Source organism: Symphodus melops (assembly GCF_947650265.1).
Source record: "Symphodus melops genome assembly, chromosome: 23".
NCBI classification, from domain to species: Eukaryota; Metazoa; Chordata; class Actinopteri; order Labriformes; family Labridae; genus Symphodus; species Symphodus melops.
Genome location: NC_136713.1, coordinates 2,383,548 through 2,403,886, shown reverse-complemented (window position 1 = coordinate 2,403,886; position 20,339 = coordinate 2,383,548). Strand labels below are relative to the sequence as shown.

The window sequence follows — 20,339 nt, the reverse complement described above, 5'->3', positions numbered from 1 at the left end:
CTTTCTGCACCGCTTTAACAGCTCAGACCCTTGAGCAAGGCACCGAACCCCCAAACTGCTGCGCTGTGTTTCCTGTGTAGCAGCCTCTCTCTCTCTCTCTCTCTCTCTCTCTCTCTCTGACACTGTGGAGGAATAAAGGCCTCATCAGCATGGCTGCATGTTCACCACACATATCAAAGTGTGAGTCCACGTGGAGGCCGAGCCCCCTTTATAGTCCTCTGAAGCAGAGTCCTGAGTCCAGAGCGGGCGTCACACAGCCCCTGAAGGAAGCGTGGGACAAACAGCTGCTCAGGAGAGCTGGGAAACACACCGTAAAAACACACAGGGTCTTTTTCAAACCGTCCACTACACCCTAGCCCCGCCCACTACCCCTCCATTTACGCGTCCACACGGAGGGCCCGTCATATTAAGTCCGTCTCAAACCACTTAGCGGGGAGTGATAGTGGGCCATAAAACCCTCCGCCAGCGAGTCTGCACCGATGCCCACTCGATGATCACGTGTGACGCCTATTGCGTCCGGTCGCCACGGAAGGAGTGACCTATACAAAAGTAAGTTCAGTGTGTTCGTGTTTGAACAAACCAAAACACTGCTCCAACTAAGATGGACATTTAATATGATCATACAGACGTGAACAACTTCACCTGTTTATTGTTTTAAAGGATCAAATAAAAGCCTCCTCTTCTTTTCTTCCTTCTGTTCACCTGTTTATTTCATTGTGTTTCATATTTAAAGGGACTGTTACAAAAACTAAAGAATATTAAATGATGTTGCAGACAACTTCTCACTCTTATTTATTTATCGTTGTTCTACTTTTGATTTCTTTGTAAAACTTAATTTCGGCTACAACAAAAAAATAAACGTCTTGCAGCTGTGATGTTCATTTATAGTCTCCTTGTCTGTTTTCATTGATGACAACCTGTTCTTTGATATTATAATAAATTAACTAAACATGAAATAATAAATTACAATAAAGAATGTGGGCTCCATCTGATCGTTTTGCTATAAGTCTACGCTAATATAAATTTACTAGAGAAAAATAATCTACATAAAGACTTTTACAGAATGTATTACGTACATTAATAATAAGCCGTTCCCCCAGGATGCCGCTGAGTAACCATGGTAACACACACTTCCTGTTTCCACCTGAGAGAGTGAAGTTTGTCCCAAAGCCTGCTGCTGTATTTCTACCCTCCACCTGGATGGAGGAGACTTCATTCAGCTGCGAGTGTGACTTCTGACGGCCCTGTGTGTGTGTGTGTGTGTGTGTGTGTGTGTGTGTGTGTGTGTGTGTGTGTGTGTGTGTGTGTGTGTGTAGGTGTGTGTGTGTGTGTGTGTGTGTGTGTGTCAGAGTGTAAACTTCTCTCTCAGTTTAGTTTGTTAGTTTAGTTGTCATGTACAAACAACATCATTGATCTCACAGAGAAAAGAGGCTTCGTACCAGATTATAGCAGTTTGCTAATGTTCCTCTGCAGTCCCTGGGCAGATCAACACAGGATACATACACAATACAATACAACGTATACATTCACATCATATCACAATACACATGTGCTAAGACTCCACACAAAGGCTTCATTTAAAGTAATGTTTGCATCGTTAAAGTTACAATACTGAATTCTAACAGGAAATACATGCAGGAAAAATAAAATTAATGAGAGCATGATTGATTGTTTACAATCCTTTTTTTTTTTTTTACATGTTTTGAAAATAGATGGAAGTCAGTGTTTACTTTGAGTTCATGGTGGATTTTGTTCCATTCTTTGTATGAGAAAGAGGACTGGCCAAATGCAGATCCTCTCTTGGGGACTCTACACTCCCCCTAGTGGTGGACCTTGGGGCTCTGCAGATGGTCTCTGAGCAGAGCTGGACAAAGTTTTTCAGGGGAGGGGGAGCAGCTTTGATTTTGTGGACCATCCGGATATTTGAAAATCAAATGAAATGTTCAAAAGTCAACAGTTTGTATTGATTGAGTGTGTGACAATGGTGGCACTGCCGTGATTTTCTTTCAAATATTTTCTGAGCTTGTTTATGAACATTTTCAACAGATTTCAATGTTGACTTGTTTGCCTGAGACCAACATGTAATACAGTAAGAGATATGGGAGAGGATCATTGAGTTCAAAAACATCATAGATGCCTCAGTGGAGAGTGAGCATCTGATGTGCCTAAAATTTGAGAGATTGTATTTTAAAGTTTGATTTAGTTTTTTTACATGCTTCTTGAAGGTCAGTGTTGGATCCAATATGATGCCTAAATATTTAACCTCTTCAACATGTTTTATTATTTGACCGTTTACTGAGATGTTCGGCCAGTCATGACGGCATTTTTTGTTATAAAAATACATAGACTGTTTAATCAATGTTGAGTGTTAGGCTGGAGTCATGCAGCCATGCTGCTATTCTGTCCATTGCACAGGACAGTTTGGCAGCAACATCATCAGAGTGTCTGAACACTCTGAGTTTCATCTCTGAAGCTTCAAATGTTTGAACTCTAATGACCTTTAACAACATCTGGAGGAGCTGATGAAACATCGAGACGAGCTTTGGATTATTTAGACCTCAACCTCCCTCCTCGCAAACATTCACATCAGCTCAAGATGATTTCATCCAATAGACGTTCAAGTTGATATTTAGAGAGTCAGAAAGTGTTCACTGAAGTCATGATGAGGACAAAACACTCAGCTGCCTAATAAGTGTGCACGCTGTGTAAATGTAGTTTCCCCAGATGTGATCACGTCCTCTTTTTCTTCACCTTCCTGAAACCTCAGTTAAAGACAGACGAGAAATAAAGCTGAATCTTTTCCCCCCTCAAACTTGTATCATCATGGTCAACACGCTGCTGAAGTGTATTTTCTACAACATGTGAACTATTCATGAGCAAACCATTTGTCCTGGATAGGAAACACTTTAAAGAGCAGACTCTATCAGACCTCTCCTGTGGTCGGGGAAATATAGGTCCCAACAAACAGACTGGAAATGTCAAAGGATCCAACGTGCAGACATGAGACAGAAATGTCTCATCTATCCACAGACCAAGACTGCTCACAGGGTCAAAATAAATGTGAGCTGACACTTGCTCTATACCTGAACTTAAACAGTATGTAAGCCCCATGAATATAACAGATACTATTTTAATGCTGTATGGAGCTCATGTTTATGTTACGCTCAATAATTCAGTTTGTCAAAATGTCCATTAGGTGTCGCTGACCTCCTGTTTGAGAGGGAGAGTCTGCACCTCTCACAGACAGAAGAAAAAACAGGCTGTGAGGGGCAGAGAGGAAGGGACAGAGAAGGAGCGGAGTCCGTGCAGATAGCATGAAATAGATCAGACACAACTTTAATGTTCTTCTTCAAATCGATGTGAAAGTTATCCAAAAGGAGGGTAAAGATTGTTGGTTGCAGCAGGATTAAGGAGGACCACTTTTCAGTGGTTTTATGACCGCTCTCCGGTTGTTGTTGTTTTCTGTGGTTGATTCCAACCACAAAGCAAAGCGGCCATCACAGCAGCTGCAAGGTGGAGGATCCAGTCTGCACCTGTTTCTCCAGTGGGACTCCAGATCAGACATGAACCACATCAAGATATATGGACCCCAGACTATCTAAGTGACTCACTAAACAGAAAACACATTGACTGAAACTAAACTATTGACTTGAACTTGAAACGTTTGATGCCTCTCTACACCTGAAGAGGATTATATAAAGACTAAAGAGGAGAAATGATTTCAACTTGTTGCCACATACAACAGTGTTTGTTTTCCTCAGCATGCTCCTCTGAACCCAGCTGTAGATGTTGCTGTAGTCCTGCTTTAATATGCATTTAAAACATGTCACACTAAGTCGTGGTTACAAGTATAACACAGTGAAATACAAACATGCTGTGTTGTCTTTGTTGTCATCATTTACAGGTCCTGTTGAGAATTTGTTCAGTGTGAGATGATGAGTGTGATGTTTCTTCAACCTGGAGGAAATGAAGAAGAAAGTGAAAGACTCAGATCCAGCACATTAAAATGAGTGGAAACTACAGCGCTCAATAAATAAAAGAGGCCATCAGCCTGTTTCCTCTTCTCTTGTTGAATACTTTTATACCACTGTTATTTCTGTTTGATTGTTTCCATTAAATGAACATGTGTTTGTTTCTGCAGTTAGAAAAAGAAACAGTGAGAATAAAAAGCAGACACATTCTCTGCTGCCCTCTGCTGGAGACAATGCAGTAAAACAGGTGATCTTATGCACACACTCTGGGACTGTTATTTCAAAACACTGGAAAAATATTAAAGAGGACAAAATTATGAAAAGTGAAATTCCATGAAAGGTTCAGTTCAACCTACTTGGTGCTATACCGGACGATATTTTCACTGCTGACAGAAGATATATTGTGAATATTTTATTATTGGTCGCCAAGAAAAATAAAACAGCAACATGGAAGAATGTTAAACCAGCGAATGTGGCTGAATGGAAGCAAAGATTGAGACAAGTTTATCTCATGGAAAAAATGACGGCATCATTACAGATGAAAAGGGAGCGTTTTGATTGGAGGTGGAGCACAGTCGGAAAACACCTGACAGAGTGAAAAACTTTCTCTTTCTCTCCCATGAATTGAACCTTTCAGGGGTTGACTGGGGAGCTGTTCTTCTTCACAGCATCAGTCCAGGAGATCCATTCTAGACACGTGTGACCCGTGTGGACGTTCTGCGTTGTGTTCTGCTGTTTCAGCAAAGTCTCAGGAGACAGCTTGTAGTTCTTGTATTCTGTATTCAACAGATAAAAGTACAATCAACAGGTCGTGTGTGGAGTCAAGCATCTCCCCTCTGAGCAAACTGTCAACGGCTCTGCGTTTACAATCATACATTACACATTCATTCATAATAAGTTCAAATAGAGAGATACATGTACATTAAATACATCATCATACACATATTTAGAAAACTAACTTCAATATATTATTTACGAAAACAGCAGATTAATAATATGAAGCCAGAAAACCAGTTCCTTTTGATATCTACACAGAAAAATTAATCACAGCTGCTCTACATCAATCAATTAACAACTGACATATATTAAGACTGAAAAACACCTCTCCATACCAGATAAAAGTATCATCAATCAGCCGCTAACATTTGCTACCAAACTAATGAACAACATTATATATGATATTTGTCACGGATCAGAGGAAGAGACCCAAACGCACGACTCCAGGGCAAAAGGCAGTTTCAAAAATCCATTTTAACTGTACGCAGGGTTCGGTACACGGGAGTCAAACACTAACAGGTTCAGATTCCAAAAGTCAAGACAGAAACATGCTGGAACGCAGACACTGGGAACAAGACGACATAGAGACAAAAATACAAGAGGAACTGGCACAGAATGAGGGGAAGGCAGACATTATATACTGAACAGGGGGTGGAGTTAACAAGACACAGGTGAGACACATCAGGTCATCAGACAGGAGGGAAACAAGGAACAAAGAGCACAAGACCAGAAACTGAGGACAAGAACAAGTAAAACACAACACTGACAACACCAAAACCAGATATATAAAATAAAACAGGAAACACCAAAGACTAACGTAAATACCAGACTATGAAATATTAAAGCACACAAGGGAAACACTGACAACAAGACAAAGACTAAATATAACAATCAGAAACACTTGGACACAGGGAAACACTTTGAAAACATGACAACTAAAGACAAGACAGGACATCAAGATCATGACAATATTGAAAACTTTACAAAACTGATACAGGATCAATCGAATATGATCAGAAACAGAAGACCACCGTTTGATTACATCTAAACAATAAAAATGAGTTTATTGACGGAGCGTGAGTCATCATTGACCGACCTCTGACCAAACATCTGTGTCATTTAAGTATGTTGCAAAAAGAGTGGCCCTTTCCACATGTACCTGTGTATGTGAAATCAGTGAACTAACACAGCTGGGTCTCTACTCGGGCTGTAACGCTACACAAACATTTGGGTTGGCTACGGTTCTCAGTCCTTGAAAAACAAAGAAAGAGACACATACTCTGTGTATTCTTCAGTTCATTCAGTTTTATTATCACCATACTATCATCATAATATTCACCCAACATTTCATTGAACATATCGATGAGAATAAACTCCAGGCAGTATTGTTGAGTCTTGATGCGGTAAAAGCCTTCGATCGGCTCAACTGGGACTTTCTTTAAAGAGTAGGAGAACATTTTGGATTTCAGCAGACCTTCATTCAGACTATTCAAGCACTTCAGAAGTGCAAGAATCAAAGTGAACGGAGCCATATCAAAGTCATGTCAGTTAGACAGAGGGGAGGCCCAATAAGCCCCTTACTGTCAGCCATCTTTATTGAAGCTTTAAGCCAAGCCACCACTCAAGACAATAATATTAAAGGTATAAAACGTGAGCCAGGCACAAGAGGTGGATTTGCTGGATGGATTATATGTTAATGCTGATCGAGAGGCTGCTCAAAGTGGTTATGAATTGGAGTGAACTCTGGGCGCTTTATGACCTTAGCTTTCCTTTTAGGTCTCAATTGAGGATTCTGTTCTAGAAAAGACTCCAAACTCTTGGTTTGTGTTTAAAAACAAACAAACCATTTTCCCTCTGATGTGATTGGTCAGGGTGTTTTAAAGCTTCAAATATGGTTTCCATGACGACCTGAGAGAGTCTAGTTTGAGCTCTGGGATTCAAACGTAGGGACCAGAGAGCAAGTTTAAGAAATAGCCGTTTAAGACCAAGATGAACTTGCACAAACTGCCGTAACTCTCCATGTTAGTTTTTCACGCTCCTTTGGTCAAACTAAAGCAGGGAAGCTCTGAATCTGTGCGACGAAGCAGCGTTTGAAGTTCTGTTTGTTCAGCCAGAAATCATTTAGGAGACAATGAAACGCTTCCACAGCTCTGATTTAAAAGACGACGGCACATCCTTGAATTGGAAATCTGTCTCTGCAGCTGCTGAAGTTCTCCGTGTCATTGAGAGTCATTTTTCAGAGCATGGATGTGAACCTCGACACCTTTGAATGGTTTTGTCACGATTCATCTTTACATCCTGACTTTTTCGCTCATCAAACATTTTATTTCCACCTCAAAGTGAGCGCTCTCTGAGTTTCAGCATCAGAAATGATTCATAGTGATTTATAAAAACCTAACAAGTGGACAACATTTGGAATAAGTGTAAAGCATGTGAAGCAGGGACAGTGCTGCAGGATGAGAGCCTTCATCACACTTAAACGTTGACTGTTTTCTGTTCTTTTATTAAGTGACACAGCTGGGTGTTAACTGAATGATCAACTTAATGGTATATTTTCTGAGCTGAGAATATGATGGGCATGGCCGTATCCAGAAATCTGATTGGTCGAAACTTTGTTTTGTCATTTGCCTATCGGAGGCGGGACTTATGTTTAATCCAAGAATCAATTTAAATTTGTTTTTCGTAGCTTTTTTTTTTTTTGGCACAAAACTTTGTTCATCTACTTCATTCGCACATTACTCATCAGCTCACCTCTGCATCAGTCAGTGTCCCAGTTAGCCAGTAATGCCACACCAGTTCAAAACAAATCTGAGTCTACAGCTTTGATTGTTGAGACACTGAACTTCACAATAACGTCAGTATGCTAACACACAGACACTAAGTGTCAAATTTTCATAGCTCATAATCTGAGCCTTTTAGCTACATTTGCTTATTGTAACTCGTGAATATGTTGCCGACAATTCTTTGGAGAAATTGACAGAATTAAAATCGATTTCACGACTTTGCTAACAAGTATTTTTTAGGGACAACTCATACCTGTAAGATAATAAAAAAATCAAAGAAAAGATCTTCCAAATATTTCCTTTTATTTTTATTTAATCTGGACATGAGCGGTCGACCCACTGACAAACATTTCGATGATGTAGACCTTCACATTGGACAGATCTTGATGCTGTCAGAGCTGGAGCTGAACTGTCCGAGGGCAAAATCCAGACCGACGCCAACTCCACTGCCGACCCCAAATGCGGCGAAAAGCGGCTGGGTGAAGTTAGCGCGGAATGTGTGAAGGTGTGTCATGTTTTCCGCCACGCAGTAGAACGCCAGCGTCCCCACAGACAGGTCCAGGTAGATCCCCAGGTGGGGGGAGTAGATGACCGGTATGTCCTTCTTCTCGTTGTCGTGCATGGCAGAGCAGCAGGTGTCCGACAGCTCCATGGTCCAGGACTGGGCGTTGTAGCCGAGCACGGATCTTGCATCTGAGCCCTTCCTGCTCAACGCCCCGTACGCTACGCCGATGGAAGAGCCCCGTCCTCTCCACTCCACCTCCCAGTAAGAGCGCTGGTCGTACAGCGGGCTCGGGCACATCACCTGGGTCCAGCCGTCGAAATGCTGCGGTGTGTCGAGGCAAGGCTGCGCCGCCCCTTGAAGAGGAGCTTTTGTGTCGCCTTCAGAGAGAACCAGACGTCTGTGGGCTGTGTCGGGGTCAAGGGTCAAGTTTACAGAGTCTAGGAAAGAGAGGGTTGAATTAAAATGACTGGTGTCTTGACTGTAAATGTGGCCTCAGAAAGCGCTCAGAGTTCACTCCGAGCTTCATAGCCACTTTCAGCAGCCTCTTGATCAGTCGCTATATTCAGAGCCAGTCGGTACTTTTACAAACCTTTAAAAAACTTTCAGTTCATTTCTCTGTTTTCTTTTTCTCAGAAAATAATGAACATCTCATCTGAAGTCATGGATATTCATATCATTCCAACACAAACGAAGCACTTCAAAACATCATACACAAAAAAGGTACTTCTTTTCATTGCAAACTGCTGACCAGAAAACCACTCTGGGTTTTTTTTCCAAGCTGTTCAGCCGTGTTCTAACTGTTGTTATTTTTTTCAAGTATCGACTCATTCCGGGTCTTTCCTACACGGTGAAGGTCAGTTTCTGTCCCGATGAGTGGCGCTACTTCTATGACAGTGTTCGGGTTCTTTGCAAGGTTTGGGTCCAAAGATTTGTCCACCTATGGTGTGTTATGAGTCTTAGGAATAAAAATAGTCATTTAGGAGGACTTAAAAGTTGATGGCTACTGGTAATTAATCTCTGGTCATCTCCTTCATCCTTTTTACACCTTCACTTTGATGCTTTTTCTTATTCTTGTTCATTCAACCGACGTGCATTCTTTGTAAGGGGGAAGAGAACCTGTGAATTCCAGTACATTGCCCGGTCATTGATGACCTAGTGTGAGTCCTGGGCTCTTTATTTCAAGGGTGGCACGCACCACCCTTGAAATTTGATTGGCCACCCCAAAATCCTAAAATATGATTGGCTATTTGCTTTGATTTCAACTCGAGTACTTGTGCTTCATTCGAGTTGAACTGGGACGTGTGAAATTCCAAGTTCCACATTTAATATTCCGAAAGTCGGAGTTGTCCGAAATGAACGAGATAGAATCCAACATGGCTGCTGTGCGGATCAACTGTACGCTGTGGACATGTGTGTGGACAAACACGTAGTGTGTTATAAACTAACAAAACTGGAGTAGTTGAGGAGAAACCATACTTTTGGCGTCCTCCCAGACAGATGCTTCCACCCAGGGAGTTGCCACTAACTGTGTCAGTAGAAGATATCAAAGTCGACTGGCTCAGACAACAGTGGAGTTCACACGGTCCCGCCTTAACAGAAATCAGACAGGAGAAACCATACTATTGGAGTCCTCCCAGACAGATTCTGCTGCCCACAGGAGGAGCCACAAACTGTGCCAGTACAAGATATCAAACTCGATTGGCTCAGACAACAGTGGAGTTCACACGCTCTGGAGAAACCATACTATTGGCGTCCTCCCAGACAGATACTGCCACCCGGGGGAGTGGCCATGAACTGTGCAAGGAGAAGATATCAAACTCGACTGGCTCAGACAACAGTGGAGTTCACACGCGCCGTCCTTTAGAGCAATCAGTCTGAAGAAACCATACAATTGGCGTCCTCCCAGACATAACTGCCGCCCTTAAGTTGCTACTAACTGGGCCAGCAGAAGAAATCACACTCGACTGGCTCAGACAAAAGTGGAGTTCACACGCTCACTCCTTAACAGCACTTATTCTGGAGAAACCATACGATTGGCTTCCTCCAGGACAGATTCTGCCGCCCACAGGAGTGGCCAATATCTGTTTCTGTAGAAGATATCAAAGTCGACTAGCTCAGACAACAATGGAGTTCACACCCCCCCTCCTTAACAGCACTTATTCTTAAGAAACCATATCATTGGCTTCCTCCAGGACAGATTCTGCCGCCCACAGGAGTGGCCACTATCTGTTCCAGTCGAAGATATCAAACTGGATTGGCTCAGACAACAGTGGAGTTCACACACTCCCTCCCTAACAGCCACCAGTCTGGAGAAACCATACTATTGGCATCTTCCCAGAGAGATGCTGCCGCCCACTAGGGTGGCCACTAACTGTGCCAGTAAAAGATATCAAAGTCGACTGGCTCAGAAAACAGTGGAGTTCACACGCTCCCTCTTTAACAGCAATCATTCTGGAGAAACCATACTATTGGCATCCTCCCAGACATAACTGCCGCCCAGGGAGTTGCCACTAACTGTTTCAGTAGAAGATATCAAAGTCGACTGGCTCAGACAACAGGGGAGTTCACACGGTCCCTCCTTAACAGCACTTATTCTGGAGAAACCATACGATTGGCTTCCTCCAGGACAGATTCTGCCGCTCACAGGAGTGGCCAATATCTGTTTCTGTAGAAGATATCAAACTCCATTGGCTCAGACAACAGTGGAGTTCACACGCTCTGGAGAAACCATACTATTGGCGTCCTCCCAGACAGATACTGCCACCTGGGGGAGTGGCCATGAACTGTGCAAGGAGAAGATATCAAACTCGACTGGCTCAGACAACAGTGGAGTTCACACGCTCTGGAGAAACCATACTATTGGCGTCCTCCCAGACATAACTGCCGCCCAGTAAGTTGCTACTAACTGGGCCAGCAGAAGAAATCACACTCGACTGGCTCAGACAAAAGTGGAGTTCACACGATCACTCCTTAACAGCACTTATTCTGGAGAAACCATACGATTGGCTTCCTCCAGGACAGATTCTGCCGCCCACAGGAGTGGCCAATATCTGTTTCTGTAGAAGATATCAAAGTCGACTAGCTCAGACAACAATGGAGTTCACACACCCCCTCCTTAACAGCACTTATTCTTAAGAAACCATATCATTGGCTTCCTCCAGGACAGATTCTGCCGCCCACAGGAGTGGCCACTATCTGTTCCAGTCGAAGATATCAAACTCGATTGGCTCAGAAAACAGTGGAGTTCACACGCTCCCTCTTTAACAGCAATCATTCTGGAGAAACCATACTATTGGCATCCTCCCAGACATAACTGCCGCCCAGGGAGTTGCCACTAACTGTTTCAGTAGAAGATATCAAAGTCGACTGGCTCAGACAACAGTGGAGTTCACACGCTCCCTCCTTAACAGCACTTATTCTGGAGAAACCATACAATTGGCTTCCTCCAGGACAGATTCTGCCGCCCACAGGAGTGGCCAATATCTGTTTCTGTAGAAGATATCAAACTCCATTGGCTCAGACAACAGTGGAGTTCACACGCTCTGGAGAAACCATACTATTGGCGTCCTCCCAGACAGATACTGCCACACAGGGGAGTGGCCATGAACTGTGCAAGGAGAAGATATCAAACTTGAATGGCTCAGACAACAGTGGAGTTCACACGCTCCCTCCTTAACAGCAATGAGTCTTGAGAAATCATACTATTGGCGTCCTCCCACACATAGCTGACGCCCGGGGAGTTGCCACTAACTGTCTGTAGAAGATATCAAACTCGACTGGCTCAGACAACAGTGGAGTTCACACGCTCACTCCTTTACAGCACTGAGTCTGGAGAAACTATACGATTGGCATTTTTCCAGAGAGATGCTGCCGCCCACTGGAGTGGCCACTAACTGTGCCAGTAAAAGATGTCAAAGTCGACTGACTCAGAAAACAGTGGAGTTCACATGCTCCCTTCTTAACAGCAATCATTCTGGAGAAACCACATTGGCTTCCTCCCAGACATAACTGCCGCCCAGGGAGTTGCCACTAACTGTGTCAGTAGATGATATCAAACTCGATTGGCTCGGACAACAGTGGAGTTCACACGCTCACTGCTGAACAGCAATTAGTCTGCAGAAACCATACTATTGGCGTTCTCCCAGACAGACACTCCCACAGCAGAATGGCCACTAACTGTTCCAATAGAAGATATCAAACTCGATTGGCTCGGACAACAGTGGAGTTCACACGCTCACTGCTGAACAGCAATTAGTCTGCAGAAACCATACTATTGGCGTTCTCCCAGACAGACACTCCCACAGCAGAATGGCCACTAACTGTTCCAATAGAAGATATCAAACTCGATTGGCTCAGACAACAGTGGAGTTCACACGCTCTGGAGAAACCATACTATTGGCGTCCTCCCAGACAGATACTGCCACTCAGGAGAGTGGCCATGAATTGTGCAAGGAGAACATATCAAACTCGACTGGCTCAGACAACAGTAGAGTTCACACGCGCCCTCCTTTACAGCACAGAGTCTGGAGAAACCATACGATTGGCTTTCTCCAGGACAGATTCTGCCGCCCACAGGAGTGGCCAATATCTGTTTCTGTAGAAGATATCAAACTCCATTGGCTCAGACAACAATGGAGTTCACACGCTCCCTCCTTAACAGCACTTATTCTGGAGAAACCATATCATTGGCTTCCTCCAGGACAGATTCTGCTGCCCACAGGAGTGGCCACTATCTGTTCCAGTCGAAGATATCAAACTGGACTGGCTCAGAAAACAGTGGAGTTCACACGCTCCGTCCTTTAGAGCAATCAGTCTGAAGAAACCATACTACTGGCGTCCTCCCAGACATAACTGCCGCCCAGGGAGTTGCCACTAACTGTGTCAGTAGATGATATCAAACTCGATTGGCTCAGACAACAGTGGAGTTCACACGCTCACTGCTGAACAGCAATTAGTCTGCAGAAACCATACTATTGGCGTCCTCCAAGACAGACACTGCCACCCGGGGGAGTGGCCTTTAACTCTGCCAGTAGAAGATATCAGTGTCGACTGGCTAGGACAACAGTGGAGTTCACACGCTCACTCCTTAACAGCACTGAGTCTGGAGAAACCATACGATTGGCTTCCTCCAGGACAGATTCTGCCCCCGACAGGAGTGGCCACTATCTGTTTCTGTAGAAGATATCAAACTCGATTGGCTTAGACAACAGTGGAGTTCACACACTCTGTAGAAACCATGCTACTGTTGCCTCCCAGACAGACACTCCCACAGCAGAATGGCCACTATCTGTTCCAATAGAAGATATCAAACTCGATTGGCTCAGACAACAGTGGAGTTCACACGCTCTGGAGAAACCATACTATTGGCGTCCTCCCAGACAGATACTGCCACACAGGGGAGTGGCCATGAACTGTGCAAGGAGAAGATATCAAACTTGAATGGCTCAGACAACAGTGGAGTTCACACGCTCCCTCCTTAACAGCAATGAGTCTTGAGAAATCATACTATTGGCGTCCTCCCACACATAGCTGACGCCCGGGGAGTTGCCACTAACTGTCTGTAGAAGATATCAAACTCGACTGGCTCAGACAACAGTAGAGTTCACACGCGCCCTCCTTTACAGCACAGAGTCTGGAGAAACCATACGATTGGCTTTCTCCAGGACAGATTCTGCCGCCCACAGGAGTGGCCAATATCTGTTTCTGTAGAAGATATCAAACTCCATTGGCTCAGACAACAGTGGAGTTCACACGCTCCCTCCTTAACAGCACTTATTCTGGAGAAACCATATCATTGGCTTCCTCCAGGACAGATTCTGCCGCCCACAGGAGTGGCCACTATCTGTTCCAGTCGAAGATATCAAACTGGACTGGCTCAGACAACAGTGGAGTTCACACGCTCCGTCCTTTAGAGCAATCAGTCTGAAGAAACCATACTACTGGCGTCCTCCCAGACATAACTGCCGCCCAGGGAGTTGCCACTAACTGTGTCAGTAGATGATATCAAACTCGATTGGCTCAGACAACAGTGGAGTTCACACGCTCACTGCTGAACAGCAATTAGTCTGCAGAAACCATACTATTGGCGTCCTCCAAGACAGACACTGCCACCCGGGGGAGTGGCCTTTAACTCTGCCAGTAGAAGATATCAGTGTCGACTGGCTCGGACAACAGTGGAGTTCACACGCTCACTCCTTAACAGCACTGAGTCTGGAGAAACCATACGATTGGCTTCCTCCAGGACAGATTCTGCCCCCGACAGGAGTGGCCACTATCTGTTTCTGTAGAAGATATCAAACTCGATTGGCTTAGACAACAGTGGAGTTCACACACTCTGTAGAAACCATGCTACTGTTGCCTCCCAGACAGACACTCCCACAGCAGAATGGCCACTATCTGTTCCAATAGAAGATATCAAACTCGATTGGCTCAGACAACAGTGGAGTTCACACGCTCTGGAGACACCATACTATTGGCGTCCTCCCAGACAGATACTGCCACCCGGGGGAGTGGCCATGAACTGTGCAAGGAGAAGATATCAGAGTTGACTGGGTCAGACAACAGGGGAGTTCACACACTCCCTCCCCAACAGCCATCAGTCTGAAGAAGCCATACTATTGGCATCCTCCCAGACATAACTGCCGCCCAGTAAGTTGCTACTAACTGGGCCAGTAGAAGAAATCACACTCGACTGGCTCAGACAACAGGGGAATTCACACGCTCACTCCTTAACAGCGCTGAGTCTGGAGAAACCATATGATTGGCTTCCTCCAGGACAGATTCTGCCGCCCACAGGAGTGGCCACTAACTGTGTCAGAAGAAGATATCAAAGTCGACTGGCTCAGATAACAGTGGATGTGACACGTTCAGTCCTCACCACAGACTCAGATAAATGGTATTCAAAGGAACAGCCAGGATCTGCAGCACCGCATCAAGTCAATCCATCAGAGAGCATCGTTCAGAGGATTCATCATTTGTATAGTAACATACCACCTTGATCAGTGATGTAAACTCCAGGTCATGAACATCATCTTTGGTGCTGTTTTCTAGGTTTCCAGTCAAAAGGAAATTGTGACACCATTCTTGTAAGAACTAGAGTCATTTAAGAAGTATTTAGGCATTTTCCCCCTGCCATCCTCTCCCTCAAACAGCCCAGTCTCTATGCTAGCAATCATGTCTCGGGACATTATGGAGTGAAAAAACATTAGAACTGATTAATAAACCAATTAAGTTTAGTTTAGTCTAAGTCTAAGTCTAATCAATTATTCAAAGACGTTCACTTAAAATCCTTTTTACCAACTTCAGGAACAATTTGGCCTTCCCTCTCATGACTTCTACAGATATTTGTAAATGAGCCACTACATTATAAATCTTAAAGAAAAAGAACAAATTAGTAAAAATCCAAACAGAATAGAACAATATTTTATTAACATGCCAGAAAAACCACTTCCATCAGGTAAATATGTTTCCCATCTCTATAAAAGACTTGAGTCAGATGGTAGAGAGAATACTGATAATATCAAAGAAAAGTGGGAACTGGAAACTAATATAATTATAGAACACAAATATTGGGATCAAATGTTCAACAACACCCATCAAGATATCAACAGTCAGCAGTGGACACAATTCAACTGGAAAGTCGATATCAATTTGAAGTTGTGTTACAGATCGCTCTGCTGAAGATAAGGCAGTAAAACAGGTGATCTTATGCACACACTCTGGGACTGTTATTTCAAAACACTGGAAAAATATTAAAGAGGAGAAAATTATGAAAAGTGAAATTCCATGAAAGGTTCAGTTCAACCTACTTGGTGTTATACCGGACGATATTTTCACTGCTGACAGAAGATATATTCTAAATATTTTATTATCGGTTGCCAAGAAAAATAAAACAGCAACATGGAAGAATGTTAAACCAGCGAATGTGGCTGAATGGAAGCAAAGATTGAGACAAGTTTATCTCATGGAAAAAGATGATGGCATCATTACAGATGAAAAGGGAGTGTTTTGATCGGAGGTGGAGCACAGTCGGAAAATACCTGACAAAGTGAAAAACTTGGGCTGTCAAGGTTGAACTCTAAGTCGTGGAAATGAGCCCTGTTTAAGATAAGAAAAATCTTATCTTTTCTTATCTTATCTTATCTCATCCTTGTGTGTGTTCCCATTGCTTCTGTCTCGTCTGATACTGGAGTGTTTCTTCTCTCTGTCTCTCCGGAATTTAGCTAACATGAAATTAATAAGCTGGTCTCTCAACGCAATTGACAAAATCTTTTCTACAAGATCAACTGGACCGGGGGAGTCCACCTGCCCGGACGGAACGAACGCTGCTGGGTACGTGATGGATCTACCCATTCCAACCCCCCTCCCCACCCCCACATGCACCTGTTGTTTCTGCCGGAGGAGCCAAGGCCAAGGACGTCTCCACTGAGTGAGACTGTGTTTTCGCAATGTTATCAGCTAACTCTGAGAGACACCGAGGTTGTCTCCGCAGCATACGCAGTGTTTTTTGCCGGCTATCGCGAGTGAGAACATTCTGACCTGAGCGAGCCCGGGGAGTCCAGGCACACGCACACACAAACATATGACCCACGCTCCCTGCACACACCGTCTTCCCTCCCACCCTTACACACTCTGCTACTGTATGTTTGTGTTAAGGGCAATGTTTTTTCCCTGCATTCAATCTGTGCCTCCCTCTACAGGCATAGCATGGAAGTAGTGTTTTTTATGCCCCCCCTCCCCCTGCATCCTACCTGTAACACGCCCTCCCCCTCCCTCTCCAAAGGTTCCGAGATGAAGCCAGGTCAGCGCGAAGTATCGCTGCAGATCGGTCCTCTTTGACCAAAGCAATTTTGTTGTACTTGTACCTGTATCAATGACAAATAAATCTGATTCTGATTAGTTCTCTTTCTTATTAAGTTGCATGATGTGCATCATAACGCTGAGTTGCATCATATGCAGCAGTGTCTATGTCTGCAGTATCTTTTGTACCTGTCTTTTTTTTGTTTTGTTTTTCTCTGTTGTTTTGCATCACTGATCTTGTCTCAAATTCTGTTTCATGCTTTGTGGGAAAAAAAAAAGATAAATAAAATTTTCAAAACAAAAATGTTTTAACTACCTTCAAGGATCATTCCCAGCCTCTCCCATGAATTGAACTTTTCAGGGGTTGACTGGGGAGCTGTTCTTCTGGCGCTGCCACAGCATCAGTCCATGTTCCAGGAGATCCATTCTAGACACGTGTGACCCATGTGTACGTTCTGCGGTGTGTTGTGGTGTTTCTTGCTTGTAGATCTTGCTTGTAGTTCTTGTATTCTGTATTCAACAGATAAAAGTACAATCAACAGGTCGTGTGTGGAGTCAAGCATCTCCCCTCTGAGCAAACTGTCAACGGCTCTGCGTTTACAATCATACATTACACATTCATTCATAATAAGTTCAAATAGAGAGATACATACTGTACATTGAATACATCATACACATGTAGAAAGCTAACTTCAATATATTATGCACTAAAACAGCAGATTAATAAAATGAAGCCAGAAAACCAGTTCCTTTTGATATCTACACAGAAAAATTAATCACAGCTGCTCTACATCAATCAATTAACAACTGACATATATTAAGACTCAAAAACACCTCTCCATACCAGATGAAAGTATAATCAATCAGCCGCTAACATTTGCTACCAAACTAATGAACAACATTATATATGATATTTGTCACGGATCAGAGGAAGAGACCCAAACGCACGACTCCAGGGTAAAAGGCAGTTTCAAAAATCCATTTTAACTGTACGCAGGGTTTGGTACACGGGAGTCAAACACTAACAGGTTCAGATTCCAAGAGTCAAGACAGAAAAATGCTGGAACGCAGACACTGGGAACAAGACGACATAGAGACAAAAATACAAGACGAACTGGCACAGAATGAGGGGAAGGCAGACATTATATACTGAACAGGGGGTGGAGTTAACAAGACACAGGTGAGACACATCAGGTCATCAGACAGGAGGGAAACAAGGAACAAAGAGCACAAGACCAGAAACTGAGGACAAGAACAAGTAAAACACAACACTGACAACACCAAAACCAGATATATAAAATAAAACAGGAAACACCAAAGACTAACGTAAATACCAGACTATGAAATATTAAAGCACACAAGGGAAACACTGACAACAAGACAAAGACTAAATATAAAAATCAGAAACACTTGGACACAGGGAAACACTTTGAAAACATGACAACTAAAGACAAGACAGGACATCAAGATCATGACAATATTGAAAACTTTACAAAACTGATACAGGATAAATCGAATATGATCAGAAACAGAAGACCACCGTTTGATTACATCTAATCAATAAAAATGAGTTTATTGACTGAGCGTGAGTCATCATTGACCTACCTCTGACCAAACATCTGTGCCATTTATGTATGTCTCAAAAAGAGTCGCCCTTTCCACATGTACCTGTGTATGTGAAATCAGTGAACTAACACAGCTGGGTCTCTACTCGGGCTGTAACGCTACACAAACATTTGGGTTGGGTACGGTTCTCAGTCCTTGAAAAACAAAGAAAGAGACACATACTCTGTGTATTCTTCAGTTCATTCAGTTTTATTATCACCATACTATCATCATAATATTCAACATTTCATTTCATTGAACATATCGATGAGAATAAACTCCAGGCAGTATTGTTGAGTCTTGATGCGGTAAAAGTCTTCGATCGGCTCAACTGGGACTTTCTTTAAAGAGTAGGAGAACATTTTGGATTTCAGCAGACCTTCATTCAGACTATTCAAGCACTTCAGAAGTGCAATAATCAAAGTGAACGGAGCCATATCAAAGTGTTGGGGCCAGCCAGGATGGCAAAGTTCAGGCTGTGTACGTTTGGAGAACTACGACAAAAGACTCTTTATCCCAGCATGCCTTGCAGGGACTCCCAGAATGCTTTACCACACCTAACACATAGGTGTGAAGTCTGGGAGGTATAAAGCCGGCCATGCCCCATTGTTCTTCCTCTTTCATACGTCGTCTGGCGACGTCCGAGGATACCCCATCTGCTTCCTGTTTCACAACACGCTTCTCTTTGTTTAAAAGTTTTGGCGCGCAGCAATCCAAAGGCCTTGAAGCATACCGACGTCCTAATTTCCGAGTTTAGATCATCCACTTGAACGCATCTCTAAGAAGAGCGTCTTAATTCTCCCGTAGTAAAACGGTATTGAGAGAGACTGTAAGGACTACGTCTCGTTCCGTCCTTTAAAGAAAGGACACCCACGGAGATCACCTCGCTCGACGGAGGACACGACGGCCCTGCTCAACCCCACTGGACACGCACCGCCATCACCTTTCAACTGCAGAAAGGCCGCTCCAGAACCTCTTTGCTTCCTTTCATCAACCGTGGACAAAACGGTTACAAGTGAGGCTTAGCTAGGTCTGGGCAGTTAGATATAGAGAGTGTGTTTAATAACTGAGTTATTATTGTGAAACGGTGATAATATTTGCTTGGTATTTGACCACTGCGTCTTAGGTTTTATGAGGGTAAAACCTTTTTTGTTTTCTTTATTTGGGCCGCTGTGTCCCGTGTGTTTCTCTGTGAACTCTCGCGTCATAACCGGGTAATAGACTCATTATCAGAAAGACTAGTGTGAACGCCGTCCAATACAAATCCGGCCACTGGCCTCTGGTAGTGAAGTTTACTATGCTCTGAGTTGTGTGTGAGTTCCAGGCTGTGATCGAGCTCTCAGGGTGCGCTGTTCTCTCTCTCTCCACCTTTTGCGCACACACACGCACACACACCTTTCAGCAGACACACACGCACACACACCGGCAGACGCACACACACACAGATCTGTGGCTCTCCAGACGCTGCAGAAACATAGATCAGGTAGAGACAGAGTTTAACTCTGTCTCTTTTATATGTACTTATAATTCAATGGACACACACAAAACATAAAATCAAACTAAGTAGCACCCTTTTCTCTAACGTTGACACTCTTAAAAAATTAACTCTTAACTCTCCGGTCTCTCTCCTTCAAACAGTGCCAGACACTACAGAGTTTGAACCTACCACTGTTGGAGGGAGGTTTAGAACAGTCCAAGTGGAGCTGGCCTTTTTAACACAGTGAAGCAGCAAAAAGGAAGCCAAAGACAGAAATGAAACCAGAACAAATATTCACACATTTGAAGGGTTTGTTTCCATGTTCCATTTAGTTCTACACACTGAAGGTTATAATGCTTTTCAATTGTTTCTTCTAACAATTTGAGGAGTAAATCCAGAATGACAGATGACATCTCCAGGTG

The 20,339-nt window shown here is 43.5% G+C and overlaps 2 protein-coding genes across 2 annotated transcripts in view; one reads left to right on the top strand and one right to left on the bottom strand.

The window, feature by feature from the left end:
- The window catches only part of LOC306818941 (NLR family CARD domain-containing protein 3-like), a 109,116-nt gene that overhangs the window by 63,458 nt on the left and 25,319 nt on the right, over positions 1–20,339 (top strand). The gene's annotated exons all lie outside the window — the stretch shown is intronic.
- LOC306818947 (uncharacterized protein) overlaps positions 1–20,339 on the bottom strand; it is a 118,398-nt gene that overhangs the window by 78,901 nt on the left and 19,158 nt on the right. The gene's annotated exons all lie outside the window — the stretch shown is intronic.